Below are 10,666 nucleotides of genomic sequence, written 5' to 3'. Positions count from 1 at the left end.
AAAGTTACGCAGTTACTTACACACAGGAACTAAGGCACACGCACTTCCACCAGCTCTATGGTTGGTATAGATAGAAGCATATTTTTCAAGGTGCAGTTGCATTCTATTACGGAAAAGAAGCACCTACATCCCTTTATAGAATAGGCTCCTACCAGGTGCTCTCTAGTGCCTGTTTGTAGGTTGATGTTATAGAATTACCCCCGTGAGAGGCAGTTCTATATCTGGGCATCATTCATGTTCAGAAAACCAGTCCTTTTGCAGATGTGTACACTAATGTGCATACGTGGCAATCCAAGCACCGAGATGCTAGTCCGTAAGAGTGCATGTAAATGCAAGGGGCGCACCCACATGGCACAGCATGGACAGGACATACGTGTGTCTCCCACTTACAGAATACTATAAGTTACATGCGTCTCTGCCATGTTTAGGTGCCACAGTTATGTCAGCTTTGTGGTTGGTGTAGCTGCTGGTGCATAAATGATAGGCAGTCCAATGTCAGGTTATGCTACTATTCTATAATAGAACCTGGGGGCCCAGGATCTCACTGAATGGTATGAGGGCCTAAACAGGGGGGGGGGGGGTGGATAACCCAGTTACAGAATTACCTCCATATTGCTGAGGTGAGGTGGTATGTATGGATATTCAGAGGCTTATCCTGGTCAGTGTTTTTGAATATTGACCCATTAATAACTAGGCCCTCTAAATCTATTATTCTACATAATAGAAATAAATATCAGTATTGTCCCCTCGATAGTCAAAACTATTTAACTGGCCAGGAATGGCTCCTGGACAGTTAAATAGCATATAAGTGCCTAACTGTGGATATTCAGCGGAAGATAACCGGTTATCTCCCGCTGAATATTTGCGGCTAGCTGCTAGCTGGCTATATCGCACAACATAGCCAGTTAGACGTGCATATTCAGCACCTAACCAGCTATGTTGAGCAGTAAAAATAGTCCAATTAAATAACAGGCCTCTCTTTGACTGCTAAAACGTTAACCAGTTAGCGCTGAATATCAGCATAGCTGGTTAACTTTTTAGCAGACAAAATAAACCCGGATATTCAATTCTGGTTGCTGGACATGGCCTGACATTGAATATCTGGGTTTAATGTCAGTGGAGGACAGCAAATGCGCTGCCCATCACCGGCTGAATATTGGGCCCTGTGTCTTCTCAGTGCTGCAGAACACAGGAAACAAGAGGTATGGATTTGACTCCGACTGACAGTTGACCGAGTGCTGTGGGCCTGTAACTGTCAGAAGTATTATCTAATTTCAAAATTATTATGCAGCCCAAGAATATACAATGGTTATTTCTACAATTATGTCTGCCAACCTACAGTAAGAGTTTTCAGTAGTTGGAATAGGTTTAACTGTAGGAAGCATCAGCTGAGCCTTTAGCTACCTCTTGTGGATATTCCTGGTTATTACAACACCTTCTACAAACCTATTCAAAACAGGAAGCAGAGTCATGATAGCAACTTATCAAGACCAGTGCTTTTTTTGTGATGTACAGTCCGGCTTACCTGCCCGCTCCCTTCCGTTTGTGCTCCATGCTCCCTGAGTTGAAATCTTTTGTTTACCCGAAGTTGCCGCGAACAGGCAGTACCATAGCCCTTAAAGGGTAAAGGGGGGCACCTACATGTGGGTTCAGTGGGTTTCGGGTGGGTTTTGGAGGGCTCCCATTTACCACAAGTGTAACAGGTAGGGGGGGATGGGCCTGGGTCCACCTGCCTGAAGTGCACTGCAGTACCCACTAAAAACTGCTCCAGGGACCTGCATAGTGTTGTGATGGAGCTGGGTATGACATTTGAGGCTGGCATAGAGGCTGGCAAAAAATGTTTGTAATTTTTTTTTGGGTGGGAGGGGGTTGGTGACCACTGGGGGAGTAAGGAGAGGTGATCTCCGATTCTCTCCGGTGGTCATCTGGTTCATTTAGGGCACATTTTTGTGGCTTGGTCATAAAAAAAGGAGCAAGTAAAGTCAGCCAAGTGTTCGTCAGGGACGCCCTTCTTTTTTCCATTATCTGCCGAGGACGCCCATGTGTTAAGCACGCCCCAGTCCCGCCTTCGCTATGCTTCTGACATGCCCCCGTGAACTTTGGTCATCCCCCCAACGGAAAGCAGTTGAGGACGCCCAAAATCGTCTTTCGACACAGTGGGGAGAGGGGGCAATGGTGGACATATCTAGGAGAGATGCTGGACATGGGAAATAGGAAGACAGGAAATATGTTGAACATGGGAAGAGGAGCAATGCTGGACACAGAGAGGAGTAAGAGACAGGTGATGCTGAACATGGGGGGAGGAAAGAGAGAAGTGATGCTGGACATGGCGGGAGTAGGCCAACATAAGGGTGATGCTAGACACATGGGGAACAGGAAGACATAGGGGTGCTGCTTTGTAAAAGTATAAACCTTTGAATGTATGCTTCTAAATGCATGCTACATGAGCTGAAAAGGTTGCTGAGCCCGATAATAAAAATAGGAACTCAAGGATGTGTACTAGAAGTGAATTATGCTGTAAGTGCCATGGAGCATGCTAAAAATGCAAAAGTAAGTAAATAGATAATGGGCTTTTATCAGATTTCATTATATGAAATATTTTTTATTTGATTTGATTGTATGAATTAATAATTTTTGTTCCTTTTGCACCAGTATCATATTGTTTGTATTTGAATATTGATATATTTTATTGTTTTAGATATTGCACCCCTGATGCAGGCATTTGCTGAAACATGGCCATGTCAGGCCATCCTCCTTGTACCATACTGGCTGCTATTCTTTGTTGGCCTTCCTGGTGCCTCCTGACCAGGTTGGATTCTTCATGAGATGGAAGGGTTGCAGGAAAATCTGGGTCAGATCCAGAATGGTGCCACAGGAAACTCCAAAGAGGCAATGTTTTTGCTTACCAAGATGATTTTATTTAGCAGAGTTTTCTTTTTCATATGTTTTGTTAAAAATCACTAGAAAAAGCACTAGAAGAAAATCAAGTTACTGTAACATTAAGGAACTGACAGAGGAGAGCTGAGTATTCTCCAAATCACACATTCACATGTACAGAATACTGACTTGTCCTAGCTGCAAATTTCTACAAAAACTACTGAAAACAAAAAATATATAACTGCAGGAAACATTTCAGAAAAAAATCTGAAATAAGTGATTCCACGGCAGATGCAACAAAACTCTACCTTGACCACAGATCACTAAAAAGTGTCTCCATGTGATAACATTTATGAAATAGTCAGTCCTGCTTAGCAATAACATTCTGTGATTAGTATATATGACAATTCCTGACAGTTTAGCCTATAAATCTCTTTGAATAATACACATTTATGCTTGTCTAAAACGTACTACAGCCTACACTGACAGTTTTTTATAGTGAAAAAACATAATTAGTGTTTATTGGTGGGGGGAGGTGTTCAATAAACTTTCAACATCTTCATGATGCATTCGAGAACATAGCTAAGTTCCATCTACAAACCCTGGAAGAAAAACATTTTTTTCCAATGGCTCACTCTCATAATCTAAAGGATGAATCTCATTTTTGTAGCTGGAGGCTCCTTCTTCATTCAGAAAAGCTGCAGAGTCCAAGACAGCAGATCTGTTCTCTGGCTTCTCATGGTACACAAGTTCCATGCATCTCTGGCCTATGTCATTACTAGCGCTTCTTTCTGTCTGCACAGGGTCCAGCTTTCCTCTGGTGTTATCAGTGGAACACAGTTCCTTCAGGGAAACTGGAGTTGTCCTTTCACTCAGTGTTTGTGGTGTAGTACCCATACTGGACTGGCACAAATGAAAGAAATGAGGGTGTCATCCTACGAACTACAGAATTATTTTACCCAGACATGAGCAGGGGAGTTTTTCATTCGGTCAACAAATGGAAAATGCATTGCTGGAAAAAGACAGTGCAAGGTCAGCAGTCTTCAACAACAGGTCAAATGCAGTGTGTGGTAGGTACACTTCCACATGGAGGAAAGCATGCAACAAGAGCTGGTATTTAATATTTATGCAGGTTAAACACTAGGCAGCATGATCTATATGTTACCAAAGAACAATAGAGAACTATGGTCACTTGTTTCCTTTTCTTTGTACTGTGGTCAAGGATAGGGCCAGTTACCTTCTTCTTCTCGGGCTGACATGTCACCTGGCTCATACTGACTGCTGATGGTGTGAAAGAAACCTACATCCAACCTGATTATTAATGAAGATGATGATGAAACCACACCTTACCAACAGCTAATAGATTAGCTCCTTACCTGCTGAACTGAACTCATGCTGCTTTCTGGCTTCTTATTTTTGGAAATACCTGGCTTCCAGTGACAGACAAGGCTGTCATTTTGGACACTGTAATTCTTGTTCCCAAGGAGCCAGTAAGTGTTCATCTTTCCTTTACCCTGGAATGGAATAAAGGTAATAGAAAAGTAAGTACCAGGATGGGTTACATTAGGAGGAACAGCAAGAAATATCAGGTAAGATAGCTTAGGAGAGGACCTAATAGTGCCAGAATGCTGAAAACAGGTCAGGAGAACAGTGCAAGGTGCTGGATCGGAAAATCAGCCAATGATAGCAGGACGAGATAATGAAGAGAAGCACCAATTCAGTGTACTTTAGAAATATTAGGTCCACAAAAGAGCTGTGAGACCTTTTTATTGGACTAACAGTATATCTCTGACATCTGATGAAGAAAGCATAGTCCATTAAAAGGTCTTACATACAGCTTGTTTGCCGTCCCTTATTTCTACTTTAGAAACAAGCAGAATCTATGAAAATATAATATAATTACATTTCCTGCAAAGACTTTCTTACCTTTATATCAATTTCGCCTCTGAGTTCAATTTCATATGCGTCATCTATGAGGAGGGCATGATAGGTAGTAGAACTAATGTGTATCTTCTGAGCTATAAGTCAGAGCAGAGCCATCATTTTATCAGAATTATTTCATGTTAGTCATCCAAAGTGTCCTTTCTATAGACATTGTCTAAGGTCCCCTATGAAACTAACTTCCATCAAAGCATGGATATCTGAATTCTGGCACTCAATAGTCAACATCACTGGTTACAAAGTTACCATCCTGAACATTCCATCCCTAAAGCTCAACAAAAAAACTTAGCACATAAAGCAACGAGATTAATTCCAAATAACAATGATGTTCAGTAAATCCTTATTCATAAGTGGCTACTGCAATTAGGGGAGAGGACAATTTTCAAAGCTTGTAATAGGATCAATAATGATTTATATGTGCAAACTGGCTATTTTACACTTGGTGTTATAACACACATAGAATATTTATTTTGTTTACTCAATTCCCTCTTTATCATATAGCTCAACAACCCCCCTCCTCCAACTTGATCCCCTTTATCATTGTGACATAATTTGTACCCTGTTAATACAGTGTCCCATTGACTGTCCTCCTTCCACCAAATCTCTGAGATGCCTATTATATCTATCTCATCATTTAGTGCTATATAACTCTACCATTGTATTTTTTCTGCTTCTAGCATTTGTATATAAGCACTTCAAATTGTGTTTTTTCCTTGCATCTACAAGCTGCTTAGAGGTTGATGGGGATAATGTGCATCCTTTACCCTGCTCTCTCCTTAAAAACTCCTGGCTTTCCTTTACCATTGTTGAAACCTCTCTATTGAGATTCCCTAAATGTCCTGTTTCAATAGTGTCCTTCAAGGATACTCCACACCAAACCATGCGCTCCTGGGTGACTGTCAACTTCCCACCTCCCCCATTTTAGTTTAAAAGCTGGTGTATCTCCTTTATAACAGTTAGCGACAGTAGCCTGGTTCCATCCCGGTTAAGGTGGAGTCTATCCTTTCAGAATAGGCTCCCCCTTTGCCAGAATGTTGCCCAGTTCCTAACAAAACTAAATCCCTCATCCCTGCACCATTATCTCAACCATGCATTGAGACTTCAGAGCTCTGCCTGTCTCTTGGGTCCTACATGTGGAATGGGGAGCATTTCTGAAAATGCTATCCTGGAGGATCTGGACTTCAGCTTTCTACCTAGGAGCCTAAATTTGGCTTCCAGAACCTCCCTCCCACATTTTCCTATATCATTGGTACCCATCTATACCAAGACAGCCGGCTCCTCCCCAGTACTATCTAAAATCCAATCTAGGTGAGGCTTGAGGTCTGCCACCTTTGCACCAGGCAGGCAAGTGACCAGGCAACCCTCACGTCCACCAGTCACCCAGCTAACCACATGCCTAATGATTGAATCACCAACTACAACAGCTGTCTTAAACCTTCCCGCCTGAACAGAAGTTCATGGAGACATAACCTCGGTGTCAGAGGATATTGCACCCCTGGTGGGCAGATCCTGGCTACAGGAGTACTTCTGACCATCAGAGTGATGCTGTCCTTTTAGGAGACCTCCTTCATCCAAGGCAGCACAGGGGCTGCGAGATTGGAAGTGGAACTTCTCTACAACATCCCTATAGGTCTCCTCTATGTACTTCTCTGTCTCCCTCAGCTCCTCCAAGTCTGCTACTCTAGCTTCAAGAGAACAGACTCATTCTCTGAGAGCTAGCAGCTCTTTGCATCAGGTACACACATATAACCTCTCACCAACTGGGAGATAATCATACATGTAACTCTCAATGCAAAAGACTGATAGCACCCATCTTGCTGCTGGACTGCTGTCTGCATCTTAATATTAATGAGTTGTTTAATAATTTAAGACTTGTTAACATATTAGACTAATATGTTGTGTGATTTATTTAGTGTTTGCTTCTCAGAAAGTAATGAAATATAGTTAAAACTGTGTATGAGGACTCCTCTCTTGTTATCCTAAATTAGAATAACTGACTATAAATTAACACTATAAATAAAGAGTTGTGCAAGGGGTGGGTGGGAGTTGAAGATTTACTCTCGCCTATCTCCAGCCTTTGAGTCTACCTGGTTCTGCTCTATTACCCTGATCTGCACAAATCACCTCCATGTTTTGGTGCAGAATGTTAATTTAATAGTTTTGCTGCACCAGCTGAGCTGTGAATTGTTAAGGAGTTCAACCATGTTTCATCCCACCTATTTTAGAGTGATCTATTTTACTGTTTGTGCTCTGCTTGTCCCCATCCTTTTTATCTAACTAGACCAAAAACCATTTGAGGGCCCTTCTCAGAGTAGGAGAGGTAGGGCTATACTTATGTCACTAGATCTTAAAATCAGCAAACTTTACTCATCCATTTGCCAAGAATCAAAAGTTAATTGTAATGTAGTGTGAATGTCAGGTTGCTCTTCTCACTGTCCAACACTATGAATAGTAGTTGTTCAGTTCATTTGCCATTAGTACAACGTTACTCCCGGTGATTTTCCTTCTTCCAGAGAGAGTATTGAAATGCATATGACAATGAGTGGCATGTACAGTCAACATTAAAGCACTTCCCTATGAGAATGTAATGCCAAAGGAACAAGCATGGGGAAAGCTCAGACACTTACGCAAGCTGGTCGACTCCATCCGAGAAGCAGTGTTCACTGTGTCCCCAAAAAGACAATAACGAGGCATCTTGTACCCAACAACTCCAGCAACACAAGGTCCTGCAGACACACAGAGCAATTGCTAAGTATATATCTCTCTAGCCTATTTGCATCCCACTCTGTGCACCCATATGTCTCTCCTTCATCTTACACTCTTCTTTCCAACATTTGTTTTCCTTTTCTGTTTCGTGCTGCTTCTCTCGTTTCCCACTTCTCTCGTTTCATTCTTTCCCCACCTGTCTCAGTTTTTCTCTTCTCTCCCACTCTTGTCTTTCTTTCTGTCACCCATTTCTCTGTCTCTTTCCATGTGCCTGTGCTCTACATTGATTTCTCTTTCCGTTTTTCATCACTGAGGGGCCGTTGCACAAAGCATTACCATAGTTTTAGCCCAGTTTTACTGTAGGTTTTACTGGCCAAGCAATAATCAAATGATTTCAGCACGGGTATTAACTAGTGCTGAAATTATTAACACAGACCATATTAAAATTCATTAACATATATGTTAATGCAGTCATTTGGTATTCCCTGGCCATACTAAAAAAAAAAAAAAGTTTCTCACATGCGTTGTGCACAGGAAATTTTTCACTGGGTCCAGGCCATCATTGAAGGGTTGGTTAAGAGGAGTGAGTGTCTAGCTGTACACCTTCTTTCCCTCCAACCCAACCACCCTGCCTCAGACTGCTTGGTACACCAACCCCTAGCAACTTCCTTCCCTCTCCCTGACCCAGTCCTACCCAAACACCCCCTCCCCCATCTCCAGCTTAAAAATTCTCCCTTGGTATTCTAGTGAGCCCCCCATCCCCAACTGCTTTCCAACCATGCACCCCCTCCCTCCTCCCAATATTAAACCCCTGATGGTCTAATGGTGCCACTCCCAACCCAACCCCCCTTCCCCTAATATAAAAAAAAAATGCCCTGGTGGTCATAGTCAGATATCCCCACTCCCACACAAATTCCCTGGTAGTCTCCCCTCCCCCAGTCTCAGAAAAATTCCTGGTAGTCTAGTGGGAACCACTACAATCACTCACCCATCCACAACCCTAAACCTAGCCTTCCAAACCCATATCTCGCACAAGACAGGAGTGATGGTCCATCTAGCCCAATATCTTTTCCAATAGTGGTCAATCCAGGTCTTAAGTACCTATCAGAATCTCAAATAGTAGCAAGATTCATGCTACCAATCCCAGGGACAGCAGTGGCTTCCCCCATGTCTGTCTCAATAGCAGATTATGGACTTTTGCTCCAGAAACCTGTCCAAACCCCTCCTAAATCCAGATACACCAACCGCTGTAACCACATTCCCTGGCAACGAGTTCCAGAGCTTAATAATGGATTATACGAAGGTTAAACTAAGAATGGATGATTGCAATTTAAGATGACTTATGTACTAGTATAAAAATTAAAAAAATATATATACTGAGTTAGGATTTTGGTATGGACTTGTTTTATTGTTTTGGTTTGTTTTTCCACTTCTTCGCTCTCTTTTGTGTACCTGTGTGAATTCCAGCTCGCAGTTGCAGTCGCTTCTTTGGCATGTGGGGTATACTGACTTGTCGAACTGCAGCTACCAAATCCAGGGACATCTTTGCGATCTCATCTGCATGTTTTTCTCCATTTCGGTCTGGCAACCCACTCACCACCATGTATGCATCACCAATAGTCTCTACCTGATGGAAGAGAAAGAGGTAACTGTTGGTAAAGGGAAGAATTTTGTGTTGAAATGAAAAGTACAGTAAAAAAAAATGAAAGAAGAAGAAGTTTGTAACTTGAGCTTCGCTTAGTTTTTGTTACAATGGGACAAGGTCTAGGGAGGAGAATGGGGTCCAGCAACAGCAGAGGGTGCAGAAGAGAGTGGTATGATTCTGGTGCAGCAGCTTCAGTGTGGTACTCTCCAGCTGCATCTCCTGCTCATGCTCCTGCTTCTGTTATCACTATTTGCCCCCTTCTGCTCCAGACAAGCTGCTGGGACCTGCAATTCCTCTTGTTCACTGTGATGTATTCAGCCCCAGGAGCATCCAGTTCAGTGAATCCAATGGCAAACCATTTTCAGCACTGGCAGATCTTACCAGTGGCGTACCAAGGGGGGGGCGGTGGGGGTGGTCCGCCCGTGTGCATGCCACTGGGGGGGGGTGCCGCGGCACGCGCCTGCTCTGAGTTCGCTGACTTCGCGCGTTCGCTGCAGCTCCCTCTGCCCTGGAACAGGTTACTTCCTGTTCCGGGTCAGAGGGAGCTGCAGTGAACGCGCAAAGTCAGGGAACTCTGAGCAGGCGCGTGCTGCGGCACCCCCCCCAGCGGCGTGCACCCGGGGGGGTCCGTGCTGCATCGGGGGGGGTGCTGCACCCGGGGGGCGGGGCGCCGCCCCGGGTCTCCGCCCCCCCCAGGAACACCCCTGGATCTTACATCTACTGCTGCTTCCCTTCGGGGCACAGGTGCAGTCACCCAGGGGTTCAGGGTCACTTGCTAACTTTAGCTCCTTGTGTGCATCTTAGAGGAGTAGCAACTGGCAGAACAAGGTCGATATCAGAGTTTACCGACTTTACCGAGCCATTGTCCAAGGCAGTTGGTCATGTCAGCTCAACATACTGGAAGTCATGGCAGAGCTGCCAAGTTATCCAGTTCCAGGAAGGAGACTTTTTGGCCAGTCCTGGTTTTAAACTTACATCCCAAAGCATTGTGAGGTTTGACGTCCCTGACTACCCATTCAAATCCAAGGAGGTTTGATAACAGGAGACGGCATGATGTCACAGGCTGAAGCCAGTCTCCACCCACTCCACCTAAGGAGGTTTTAATTCTCCCCAATGCAGCTGCCACCATCTTTGTATACCCAAAACAATGTAATTGATAGGGTGATAAGTTCTGCTTACTAGCTTCAGCCCACGTAATGGCCCAGATAGGCTCATGCTGTCTCCTGTGATCAAACCTCCTTGTTGAAATCAGTACTGCAGGTTCCATACTGCATCAGGATGAAGCTGGCAGAAATCCAGGACTGGTCTAAAATCTCCCTCCTGGAACTGGGTAACTTGGAAGCTCTGTTACAGTCATTTTAGAGTCAGTCATGGATTGTTATTCTATACAGACTATTTTTACTATGTTAGAAATGATTAAAGAGAAAAAGAAGAAAAAAAATGAAGACAGAAAATTCTACAGTAGCACTACAGGAATGGTATGAGGGCAACATTTTC

General features: G+C 43.6%; 1 long non-coding RNA gene across 1 annotated transcript; it reads right to left on the bottom strand.

Annotated features, from left to right (window-relative positions):
- Nucleotides 1-4,834: 4,834 nt before the first annotated feature.
- LOC115482346 lies at nucleotides 4,835-9,058 on the bottom strand. The gene is made up of 3 exons (XR_003944081.1): nucleotides 8,977-9,058; nucleotides 7,446-7,544; nucleotides 4,835-4,895 (listed from the first exon to the last, which is right to left on the bottom strand). It is a non-coding gene; the product is annotated as an uncharacterized LOC115482346 (long non-coding RNA).
- Between the last annotated feature and the right edge of the window lie 1,608 nt (nucleotides 9,059-10,666).

This window comes from Microcaecilia unicolor, chromosome 13 (genome assembly GCF_901765095.1).
Source record: "Microcaecilia unicolor chromosome 13, aMicUni1.1, whole genome shotgun sequence".
NCBI classification, from domain to species: Eukaryota; Metazoa; Chordata; class Amphibia; order Gymnophiona; family Siphonopidae; genus Microcaecilia; species Microcaecilia unicolor.
The sequence above is the reverse complement of the archived record's forward strand: the minus strand, read 5'-3'. Positions and strand labels throughout refer to the sequence as shown.